Here is a 13380-nt window from a genome sequence, read left to right on the forward strand (position 1 = left end):
AAAAATCATGCTAAACCATGCTTAGCAGCTATAGCTTGGACATACACACCCACACCCTCACACCCAGAAAAAAATGGTTTCATGTTGAATCTGAATTACAAAAACCTAATCCATCTCCTGGATCCACCCAGATGTCATTTGCTGACAACACTATGATTCAGCTAAGCTGTATTTACATTCAAGTCAGGGTGCATCTTAGACATGTGATTTGGAAAGAAAAAGGGTGGCTTAAGCTACCTGACATGAGGGTGGGTTTAGTTTAACAGTAAATTAAACTCAAACACCCGCATATGAAACACCCTTCTTTCACTTTCAACAAAGGAAACTGAATCACAGTTTATTTACCCTCCTTTAATAAAGAGACACCCATTACTTTGTTCAGTAAGAATTACCACTCAATGTCTAGCATCATTCTCAAAAAGTTAACTTGTCTTTCTAAGGGCTTGTCTACACTGTAACGTTGTTGACAAAACTTTTTTCTTTCACGGGTACTTAAAAAAGTCGTCTGCCCCCCCCACCCCCCATGAAAGACAAGTTTTGCCAACGCAAGAGGCAACGTGAACACAGCTTTGTTGGCAGAAGCGCTCTCCTGCTGACAAAGCTAACACCGCTTGCGGGGCTGGAAGTATTTTGTCAGCAAAAATGCTGACAAAATACCGACAGAGCCTTGTCACTAAAAGCTGTGTAGTGTAGACAAGCCCTAAGAGTATGTCTACAATGGCAGAGTTACAGTGCCAGCAGTTATAGCGCCACTCAGAGAATGCTGAAGGGAAACAGCTGTTGTGTATTCTCACTGTCGGCTGCCTGCGTAATAGCGTGTTCACACTTGTGGCACTTGCAGCGGTGCACTCTGGGAAGCTATCCCACAGAGCATCTCTTCCTCTTCTGCCGCTAAGAGTTGTGGGAAGACGGAGGGGGTCATGGGGCATCCTGGGTCCTGTCCCAATGTCCCGTGATGCATTGCTTCACATCCCAGCAATCCCTGTGCTTCCGTCTGCATTTGGCGCCATCTTTCAACGGTTTATGTACTGCGCACTTCAGTCTGCAGGAATGAATTCCGCACTGTTGACCAATATGCTGCTCGCTCTCACTAACCTCTCACAAGTGGCCGTGGAGTTATTCCTTAAAATACAAAGGCAAGAGCAGTTCGATATTGATCTCAACACTTGTAGTAGCTACAACACAAGATAGCTTGTGGCATTCACAGAGGTGCTGACCACACTGGAACGCTGCTTTTGGGCTCAGGAAACAAGCACTGAGTGGTGGGATCACATCGTCATGCATGTCTGGAATGATGAGCAATGGCTGCAGAACTTTCGCATGAGGAAAGCCACATTCATGGGACTGTGTGATGAGCTCCTCCCAGCCCTGTAGCACAAGAACATGAGAAAGAGAGCTGCCCTGCCATTGGAGAAGTGCATGGCGATTGCACTGTGGAAGATGGCTACTCCAGACTGCTATCGATCAGTCGCTAACCAGTTCAGAGTCTGCAGGGCTGGACTGTGACAAGCCAGAGCAAGAGTGGAATGAAATGGGTACAGACTGGAGCCAGAAGGTTGATAAGAGTACGTTGGCGTGTCTTGGGGGCCACGTCAGAAACAGTTTTGCGACAGCAGGAGAGGGTGGGTACAGACCTACTTGGTTTGCAGTGCTAGTAGTACATGGAGCATGTCCACTTGGTGCTCCATAATATTTAAGAGCCACTCCATGGCTTTGTTCTGGTGAGCCACGTTCTCTTTTCGATCCCTCTTCTCGCTGTCCCACCACTCCTTCAATTCTTGTTTTTTGGCTGCGGAGTCATCATGACATCATGCAGAAAGTCCTCTTTAGTTCTTCATGGCCTCTTTCGAATTCTGCGCAGCCGTTCAGCCGGCAATAACAAAGAGGGAGCCTGGGCTCCCAAGGTCATATCTGTGAAGCCAAAATGCAACATTTTACAGAAGCAGTATTGTTTGCAACACACAGACCACTGATTCAGTGATTTAAAACACAGCCACTATTCACATACCTGTCACTAACTGGCTGATCCCAAGCAAGGACACATGAGCTATTGTTCCACAAGACCCCCAAAAAGGTGAATAACCGCAGGGGCAGGGGAAAATCAGTGTTCCAGGACCTACTGCACACTGGGCACGTGGCTCATGGGGAGAGGGCTTATAATCATTACCGTCCTCACATTTTCCACAAGCTGTGTTAATTATGGAAGATATCTCGCTGCTGAGAGTGAGTAGGGAATCAAGGGAGAGTCTTCTCCAACACTACGGCTTCCACCCTGGCCCTTATGCAACTCACCTGTGTGCAGCAATGGTCCCCCGTCTCCCCGTGACAACAGAGTGGCACAGGAAAGTTACACTTAATGGGGCAAGAAACAAAGCAGCTCTGTCAAAGAACCTGCGGCAGCAGATTGCCCAGTATTCTCCATGAGAGTTTCATGGAGATCTCTGAGGCAGATTCAAGAGAGGGAGTCAATCAACACCCTGTTCCGTCATTCAGACTAGGCATGTGGTGGTATGCGCATCATACAGACACAAGCCTGCTTTCTCCAACTCTCCTGCCCGCAACAACTCGCTACAGCAATTCCCAAAATCAAAGCCTCTTCTCCTGTTTGCACTTCGCCAAGCTCCAACAGCTGTGACTGGCTAGCCTCCTACGGGATCGAGAAGAGCTCCTGGCTGCGTGCATATCTGACCTCCAAGTAGTCCTCTGCCTCTGGGTCCCCCTTCCCCTCCACATCCTTGTCCAAGATTTCCTCCTCCTGGCTCAGTCCACTCTTGATGGGCACGCAAGCCACCACAGTATCCACAGTGACCTACGCAGTGGAGGTAGGGTCGCCACCGAGCTCTTTGTAGAACCGGCAGCTTGTGGGTGCAGCACCAGAGCGGTGGTTTGCCTCTCGCGTCTTGTGGCGGGCATTCTACAGCTCCTTCACTTTGACCCTGCACTGCAGTGGTCATGGCTCCTTGCTATCATATATCATGAAATCTGTCCGTAGGTATCATAATTCCTATGGCTGGAGCGCAGCTGGGACTGGACAGCCTCCTCTCCCCAAATGCTGATGAGATCCAGCAGCTCGGCATTGCTCCAAGAGGGGGATCGCCTGATGCGTGGACCAGGCCTGGTCACCTGGAAAGATGTGCTGAGACCACTGCATGAGTCACCAAGCAAACAGGAAGGGGACTTTCTAAATTCCCAAGGAATTTAAGGCATGGAGCTCATGGTTGGTCACCTGAGGGCAGGACAGTAGAATTCAAACCGATGACCAGAGAGGCAAGAACAGGCATTGTGGGACACCTCCTGGAGGCCAACTGCAGCGCTGTAATTGACCAGGGTGTCTACACTGGCACCGCGGCACTGCAGCCCTGGCGCAGAAAGCTCTACGCCTCTTGTCGGGGTGGGTCTTTTTTACAATGCTGCAACTGCACAGTTTCTGCGCACTAAGTGGCTTGGCAGCGTGTACACCTCAGGAGTTACAGCACAGAAATCTGCTTTATGCACAGAAATTTGTCAGTGTAGACAAGGCCTTAGTGAGTGCGTAGCACATGCATTGAAACAGGTTTATCACCAAATGACATGCCAAAACTCGAGAGAACAGGGATTGATGTGGAATTTCAATAATTTACTCTCTGCCTTCCGCAGTGGATACGGGTGTGTGTTTACAGAGTGTGTCTATGATTACATATTCATACTAGACAATGCTGAGTGAATATTTCACAGTGAATAATTTATTTAATGACTTGAGCCTCTGATTGTGTTTTATGGACTCTCCCTGCACTGCTATATCCTTGAATGTAGTAGTTCTAACTGAGCCAATAAATTTTTTTTAAAATAAAATTACTCTATGGATTGTTTTGAACGTTCACAAAATGCAAAATAAAAGAGGCCTGAGCATGACTGTAAGGATTCATTAAAAAGATGGAATGAACCCGTGTTTTGCATGGATCGCAGGGTTGCCAACTCCAAACATTCCAGAGTCAGATCCCAAAATTCACAAGATTTTTTTATAAAAAGAATATGCTTGGTTCTTTTTATTTACCTTCTGCTTTTCAGTCTTTAGGGTACACATGGGTCACATTTTCAAGCTTTTATCCTCAACCACGTGGGCTAGAAACATACTTTAAAAAATAACTGATATTTTCACAGAATCACATGCCTCTAGAAGCTGGAGCTCTAAGAGAGCTACCAAATACCATGAAAGCTGGCGACACTGCGGTCACAGTTATATGCGGTGTGTACACTTTATCTTCTATATGTATGTATGCACAAGCACAGACAAAGGATAGTGTGTGCATGCCCACTCAGTTGTACTATCTACCTATAACAAAATGCAAAGCACTAAGTTAATACAGAGTTAAAATAGCCAGTAAATGCAAAAGTTAGCATGTTCCCATGGCTATATTGCACAGAACATCTTAGTAAGTAAGTTGATTAATATATTAATATGTATTGTTAAATAGTAACCGTAAAAATATTAAAGTGGCATGGTCAAATCAATGCTGCTGCAATAATCTTGCTTTTTCTTGCCTTGAAAAACAAAGAGCAATCTAATACACTTTACATTTAATTTCCATTTTTCTACTTCAAGTAGATATAGTGACTATCCATATTTAATAATGTTAGTATTAAGAGTTCCAGGTAGATGTTCAAGTTTGCATCCACTGGGGTTAATGCACTATGGGAGAAGCTCAGTTAACAACTGATTCAGGCAAATTGGGGGTGAGGAGAACAAAAAAAAAACTAAAAAAAAAAGTAAAAATCATAATTTGGCTGCTTTTCTTCAGTTCAGACAAAGAAAGAAACTGTGTAGTCGGGGCAGCAACTCACCTGTTTACACTGCAGTGGCAGTTTTAAAACCATTCATTTAATTGACATTTTTAATGACAATATGGTGGAGACACCCTATAATCACAGGATCCATAGGATTTTCATGCCCAAAATTGTATGTATTTTTTTAGTTTAATGCAATGGATCAATTATGCCTCTTACAAGGATGAACTAGGATGTGCTAGGGAAGGGGAGGAGGTCCAAACACAAGCACCTATAGAACGGGTGTAGCCAGTGCAACCGCCTTGAGCAACCCTGTGGCATAAGGAGGTGACCCCATCCTCTCCCCTCCCAATCACATTTTATTTGAGCCCATTAATGCTGCCAGTAGCATTAGATGTTCCCATCCATTACGCTCCTCACACTTGCAGCTACATTATAGCTGCCCCTGTGCAAGTGAGGTAGGAGGGAGTACGAGGAGCTCTCTGTGCCCTCTCTGACCTTGTTTTTGTTTGGCATGGAAAATTTTTCTGCATGTTTCAATGAGACTTTTACAGTCTCACTCATACATATTGCCCCCTCATCACACTGAGAAGAACATCTTACAATTCCTATGAAGCTGGCAAGAATATATCCAAAGGAAAAGAAGCTTCTTAGGTGTTTTAATACATGGCCACAGACCATGTTTCATAGTGACTTTTCACTCATCTAGAACGATATTACGCTCCAGCTAACTTGATCACACATATTCTCCAAAAGGAGCTCTATTTGCATACCAAGTATCAAAGGTTATGCAAAAAAAAAAAGCAATATTTTTACACAAGGAAAATGGGTTTTAGCCTTAGGTATTTTTGAAATTGTTAAAACATATTTCTAACTTTTCCAAATAAAATAAATTATATTAAAATCGCTTCTCAGTTGAGACAAATCTGGAATACATTTTGGAAGGGAGTAGCTAGCAAGAACACAGGGTCCAAAGCAAAACTTTGCAAACTAATCTAATTATGTTCATTATTAAACATGTGCTATTATAATGTGTGTGTGTGTGTGTTTCAGACACACATACAAATGCACACTTGCAAAAAACAAAGAACTAAGTAATAAAACAGTGAGATTTTAAATATCCTAGAATGAAGACGTTCAGACCTTCCCAAAGCAAAGTCACATTATCTCTTGCATATATAACAGGGTATTTTAATATATAAATTTATAGCAATCACCAGTGTTTTGTACTATTTTTAACGTATACAATAAAAAATAAGTGCTCTCTAACCTCTCCTTTCTGATCCAAAGAATTTCTTACCTGAAAGCCTTTTCTTCTGGGTTTTTTTTTTAATCCATGCTCTGAGAACTCAGGCAGCTGAATGAATGTTTATGAAACTTCCCAGAGGAAGTCATTTCTGGGCCAAGGCCAAGTATGAAACATTTAATCTCAAATGATAACTGTATAAGAAAGTTATAAAATACTGAAAAGAAGGGTTTTAGAATGGAAGCACCACTTCATTTTTAACTGCTATGGCTTCTTTCCACCCTGCAGCCAAACACAGCAAACAATATATTATGGCTAAAACATATCAGAAGGGAAAGTGACAGTACTTGGATGGTGCCATATGGAAGTAACAAAATGCAGAAAACATTTTGTCAGATGTCAGTTAGCAGTCATATCATAGAGGAATCAGGGAGTGAGATTTGCCTGCATACTAGAAATATCTTAGGAAGTGGATAGGGAGAAGCAGAAATAGCAAGAGAGAACAGAGTCTAATCTTGGCCTGTTGAATGAAAAGGAAAGATTGTTCAGATCTAACTTTTTCTCAGAAAACAAATAGATGATTCGGCATGTTATCATTCACTGATCAGGCTCAGTTCTTCATTGTCCACAAGGATTCCTGCATTAATCACAAAAAGACTACTGAAAATGTCTCTATTTACATTCTAATAGAAGTCCAGAGTACTGCTCTGACAATAAAGTCAATGACCCTTTTAGGAGGAACTCTGAGAGTAAAAAATGAATTTTATGGAAGGACATTTCATAATGAAGTAAGTATACGTGTCAAATGTGTTTTTGGAGACCAGTCCAATTTACCTGAGCTACCTTAACTACATAGATTATGGGTCACATTTTCAAACGTGCCTAAGAGTAAAGTACCTCATTTTGAAAATGGGACTTACGCTCCTAATTCTTTTAAGTGCTTTTGAAAAATCTACCCAACATTTCATCTTAGTCTAATTTACCTGAAGTCTTTGAATATGAAAATTAAGAAAACAAATCATGAAAGGATTGTAAGAGGGAACTGATTGGAAGTAGCTCATTAGCCCAGCTGAGATTTCTGCCAAAGAATGATCCGGGTGAAACGTGAAGATCTATGAGCTATGGCTAACAAAAAAGATATTTTAGTGTTCTGTATATGTATGATTCTTCTACTCTATTTTCTCTATTTTCTATTTATCTATCTATCTATTTATCTATCTATTTTCTCTATAAACCCCTTGTGTGTGATAGGATGTACATCTTTACTATGGAAGTGGACAGCATCAGTTTCACAATGCCCCCTACTTCTGCAAGCATCATGTAAGTCAGAGTTTCTCAACCTTTTTGATAGCAGGGACCAGCTTGCTGCTTTCCTAAACTGTATCAGGGAGATCTCAGGGAATGGCGCATGGACCGGTTCTTGAGAAACACTGAGTAAGTAATCCCCAAAATCAGCCGTAAATGTAGGGTCCTTCTGAAGGACACCTTTCATGTTAGTAAGCACTAACCCAGTAGAAAGTGTTGGTAAGATTGGGCCCACATATCTCAAATTGTGATACATTCTGCTTTCAGCCTCATGCCTGCCTGTTCAAATTATATTTAATTATAAAATATCATAGCTGTTTTCAAGGCTAGATACAATTTCTTAAAAGTATTACATTTAAATACATAAGTTTTAAAAAAAAGATTTAGTTTAGAATTTTAATCTGTTTTCTTCAAATAGAGGACTCCATGTACTCAAAGGGTAATAAAAGATTCACCTGATTTGAACTTCTTGTTCTTTTATAGCCTTTTAAAGTGAACTAATATGAATATTACCTTGTGGATGAAATTCCAGAGAAGCGTTCACTTAGGGTCCTAACAGAGGCAATCAAGTATCCAGCACATTGCAGAGGTTATTTGACATATTTGGTTTTCAAGTGATACTTTATAAGTAACCCCATCAACTCTGGTTATTAAATGGCATCCTGGAGAGGTGACGCATGCGGGGGGAGGAGGGGAGGGGAGAGCAGCACACAGAGTCACGCTTCCCCTCCCCCTGCCGCAAGTTGCTGCTTGGCTTATACTGAGCATGCTCTGTGACATCTGCTGAAGCTGCTGCCCTCACTCTGCACTCCCCCACCCCCACATGCTCCCTACTGTCAGCAGGTATGGGTCACTTCTGTAGTCTGGCTATCTCTTGCTGTATAGCACATGCTAATCACACAGCAAAAGCAGAAATGGATGTAGGGATAATTAGAAAAGCACAGGTAATTTAAAAAATCTTATTTTAATGAAAAGGAATGAGCTGCCATGCTTTGTATACAAGAACCAAAAGTCTTGCATGTTAAGCTATAGTACTGACATCACTCTGATAGCTTTATAATGGCATTTGAGAGCTCTCTCTATATTCATTTTTGTTGCATATCAATAATACTACAACACTGTAAACATTTACAGAAGACAACTGCCCCTCACTGTCAGGCAGTGACTTAAAAAAAAAACCTCCAACCCACTACCACGGAAAACAGTGATGACATTTTCATTGCATTAATTATCTTTATTAACCTGTCCTGCCCAGTGATTCTGGTTTATTAATGATTGTGGTTGTGACTCACAAGTTGTGTTTACTCATGTGTTCACAAGGGCTTTGTAAAACAACCTGTTTAAAATCATGGAGTAAATCACAAAGAAAAGGTGGGGCGGAAGAGGGCAGTTAATTTAAAGTGGCACTTTGTTTTGACAGCTTTGAATATTCCATGTTAGCTCTTTCACGTGCTGATCTCCAGTGCCATGTCTGTGCAGCAGCAAGCTGGTGACACTTTTAAACACTGGAATGGTAGCATTTTATGAGCGATGTACTTGGAATACAGAGTATAATTGGAACACATTTTGCGCCACATGCAAGTACCAGGTACATTCAGCAGCAAGGAATGAAATAAACGGTTACCCAGTGTCACCATGACACATGGGCAGTTTACCATGAGCTTTCTTAAAATGTACAGCTAGGGATAAAGTGAAATTAATACGGTATAGAAACACCAAACAAAACCATATTTTCTTCTGATAGCAGGTTATTTTTCTTGAATTGAATGGCTTTTAACTAACAGAACTCAAACCTTCAGGTTTAATCACCTGTGCCAATGCTACCTTCAAGACTATGGGCTGAGTCCTTGGTCTGGATCTGGTTGCTGTGTATTGCTGAGTTTGTGTAAAGCAGCCAGAAAGAGTCCCTAAAGGGGAGTTGAGGATTATCCCTCACATAGGAAACCCCGGGTGGCATGCAGTTGGTGTAGGCCTGCTGAGGCTGGCATAACTTAGAGCAGCTTTACGCTCTAAGTTGCTAAGCTTTTAAGTTACTGAGAGCCATTTCAGTCCCCATGATGACCCAGGAAGGGAGAATCAGACTGGCGCCTTAAAGCCAACTTTCCTTCCCAATCTCCTCAGTTGTGCCAAGCATAAACTAAAATTCTACAGGCTCAATCCTGCAAGCATGGGCGGCGCATGAACCACAGGCTGGGGGAGGTTAGCTCCCAGCCCTGCCCTTTCCACCTGATGCTCCGCCCTTTCTGCACACTCCCCCCTGCTGGAGCCCCCTCACCATGGCCGCCGGCTCCTGCCCCAGGCTAGCCCCCTCCCAGCACCAGAAGGGCAGGCAGCATGGCCCCAGCCCCGGCGTGTCGAGATGGTGGGCAGTGCGTGCCACAGAGTGGGTGGGAAGCAAGGGGGGGGGCCCTGTGGGTGGAATGTGGGTGGAGCAAGGCCTGGCTGTTTGGGGAGGCACCCAGCCTAATGTACCCGCTGCCCATGCCTGCAAGCCTTTAACTCTTCTGAGTAGTCCCACTGTAGCCAATGGGTCTACTCATACGATTGAAGATTATTCATCTGATTGAAGGCATGCAGGATTTAAGCCTGTTTTGGAGAAGGAGAAAACTAAAGAGTCAGGGGACTGGTAATGAAGTACACCTTGGCTATAAATCCAGCCCAAGTTGCTAGTGATTGAAAGTTGTTACCATATAGTTGCTTCTCTGTGGCTGTGTGAAATGAGTTGATCATCTGTCCTATTCTCACTAAAGAGACATCCCCATCACAAAAAAATATTAGCACTGGTCTGATAAAAGAAATCACTTTTAGGCAGAAAAAAAAATCCCCATTTTTTGGTCTAAATTTTCCAACCAACTCTAAACCACAGCATTATTATTAGCATCTTTGTTGACAATCTGAGAAGAGATGTCAGAGATTAAATGGTCCCTATTACTGAGACTGAAGCCTACTGTAGGATGACTGCGTTGTTGCTCTCGGTGTAAGTCGTTAATGAGGGCTGAGTCCAGTGCTTAATTTGTAATGAAAGAGGTGCTGGCGCTCAAGCAATTAGGTGTGGAGACTCAAGCAATTTTTTATTTTCATAACTGATAAAGCTCAGAGGTGCTGGGGCTATGAACTGCTAAGCCTAGAGGTGCCAGGACTCAACCCTAGCAAAAATTAAGCACTGCTGAAATCCCAAATGTTAGTTGGAAACCTTTCACATTTCTTTAAATTTAAAAGAACAACAAAAACATCTGGTTTTAGCAACTAACAATGTCTCAGCCCTTTATTTATGTTATCTCTGTGAAATCTCTGATTCTGAGCTGCATGCAAGTTTTCCTTTTAAAGAAGTTCGTGATAATGGACTTTTTTCCCCAACATATGAAGTTGACCACACTGGATGGGTTACCCAAGCTAGCTTTAGAATGAGCAATTTCTGCCAAGTTGTGATGTAATTATATTCTATCCTGTTTTGATTTTTGTTCCATGCCTGAGGCCGTAAGGCATGACTGGTAGTTCTTTAGCGCTAACTAGCCGTTTATGTATAGGAGTTTCAGGGAGTGCTAAAAGTTTGTTGAGTTTAAGCAATGGAAATATCATGTCCAAAAGACTTGAATTAGAGTGGAGCCCTGCCTCAGGATCATATGCTTTTGACTTGGATCTGGACCTAGATCATATTTTGTAAAGTATTAATGCTGACACACAAAATGCTCCAATTAGACCTGGAAACTTGTACTTGGATTTCTCTCTATAAGTTCTGTTTTTGAGAAGAAAAGTGGGGAAATATCTCACAACTGTCAAACACTAGCATGTTCTATTATTGATAGTCTCTGGAGCACCATGTCAGCTAATGCATCATCAAGTTCAGAATATTTATTTGAAATTTCCCCTCATTGGCTCAGCCTCATGACACACTCAGCTCAGGTTTTGAAAGAGTCCAAGAGGGGTAAATAGTTAGACAACGTTCTTCCAGATATTTCAGTATAATACGAACACTGCTATTTTAATTTAAGTGTCCTGCTCCATAGACACACCCTGTGGCATCACAATTTCAGTTCATTTCACAAGAGACTGCTTTAAAAAAAAGATGGGGTAGGGGGTGAGTAGGAGGAGGGGAAGCAGTGCACTGAAAGGTTTTTAAATACCACAGAATTCTACAATAGTTTTGTAGAGGGAGCAGCCACCAGAAGAACTCTAAGAGGCCTGGCCTCATGCAAAAATAATTGTGCACTAGTTAGCACCAAAATAGGCCAGTTATAAAATGTGACTTTTAAAAAGCATTTTGATATCAGTGACAAGACTGTGAAAACTTTCCTAAACATGGTTTGAAAAACAGTCACATACTGCCATAGCTGTGATCAGCATAAATTCCCAAGCTGGACCCAATTCATTATTAAAGGAGATGGGGTGTTTGGTAAGGGTGTGCTCTGTGATGGCTCCGGGACTCTGGAACTTGTCCCCCTTTGGTACAAAGCAGACTGAATTTGGCACCCTTCTGGGTACACTGCAAAAGACATTTGCTTGATGGGGGGGATTGGAGAGGGCTGAAGATGAGGTAAAGGAAAGTTTGTAAATGGCTGGATGACTTCCTGTTTGAAATGATAATTTTTGCTGTTGGGATTTTATTGTATTATTTATTTTGTGTTAGAGAATAATAGCACAGGCTTTTAAAAACATTATTATATTTAAATGTATAAATAACTGCACAGCACCTAGCACAATACAGTTATGATCCATGACAGGGTCTCCTAGACACAACCACAATGCAAATACATGAATTAATAATAATATAATAGCAATAATAATAAATGATTGTTCATCAGACGATCAGATCCTGCTCACACTGCAGATGATAATGGGAGTATTGCCACTAACCTCAGGGGAAATATATATGGTAGTATGCACAAAAAACATCACTACCTGGCACATACAGTGTTTCTGCTCTATTTTTTAGGTTCCAAAATTATCATTAGCTCCTTCCCAAACAAGCAGGCACTTAACATATTGTCTAAATGTTTATTTAATAGTTAATTATTAAATCATTAAATTAATCATTTTATTTTATTTATTTTATTATGTATTTTATTATTTTAATAATTAAATAATTTATATGACATTATTTAATAAAATTCTCATTCGTATTTTAATAAAAATGTATTGATTTTTCCAATTAAACAAATTGAATACATACACTTTCTTATAAATAGAATTAATTAACAATAGCTTCTATAATGGAAGAACAACTAAAAAAGCACCCTAATTGTGAAGTTCTTAGGGATAAATTGTCATTTGTAAATACAACTTGCAATGTTAAGATAAAATGAATGGTTATCTATCAAGTTTAATATTTCTTTAACAGCAACACAATGGTATATTCAATTTTTAGCAATACAATTCTTTTAATCTCATGAGATAAGGATACTGGTAATTAAATCTTAGTATTCCTGGATGACTGGAGGCAGTTAACATATGATTCCTCTTTTCATTATTTTGGGGCTTGGACAGTGAGACTAAAATGCATGTTGCAATGGCTGAGACATGGTGGGTGAGGTAATATCCTTTATTGGACCAACTTCTGTTGGTGAAAGATACAAGATTTTGTGCTGTCGAAAGCTCTTCTTCAGGTCAGTTACAATGGCTGGAATTGTGGCAAATAAAAAGGGGAACAAAAGCATATGATCAACTATTTGCTCTTTCTATTAACTCTGTTTAGCATACGCATTAATAAAAATATTGTTTTAATCTTTGTAATAGTTATTATGAAACAACAAACATTTGGATTTGAAGAATTAAATACTCTGGATGAGAACCTGACCCTACTGAAGGCAACAGCAAAAAACCCCACTCACTTCAGTGAGGCCAGGATTTTACCATCTAGGTCTAAGCCTACAGTACTTACTCAGACAACACTCCCATTGACCCCGATAAACTTGAATAAAGTTGTCTGAGTAAGGACTGCACAGTTTGGTCCACGACAGGCAGTCACAATACCATGTAAGATTTAATTACATTTTAAAATGCTTCATTACCGCAGCTTATATTTGGAATAAATGTATGAGGACAAAATTAACAACATTAGGACTATC

At 41.2% G+C, this 13380-nt stretch overlaps 1 protein-coding gene across 1 annotated transcript in view; it reads right to left on the reverse strand.

The window, feature by feature from the left end:
- PDE4B (phosphodiesterase 4B) overlaps positions 1 to 13380 on the reverse strand; it is a 300133-nt gene that overhangs the window by 54037 nt on the left and 232716 nt on the right. The gene's annotated exons all lie outside the window — the stretch shown is intronic.

This window comes from Dermochelys coriacea, chromosome 8 (genome assembly GCF_009764565.3).
Source record: "Dermochelys coriacea isolate rDerCor1 chromosome 8, rDerCor1.pri.v4, whole genome shotgun sequence".
NCBI classification, from domain to species: Eukaryota; Metazoa; Chordata; order Testudines; family Dermochelyidae; genus Dermochelys; species Dermochelys coriacea.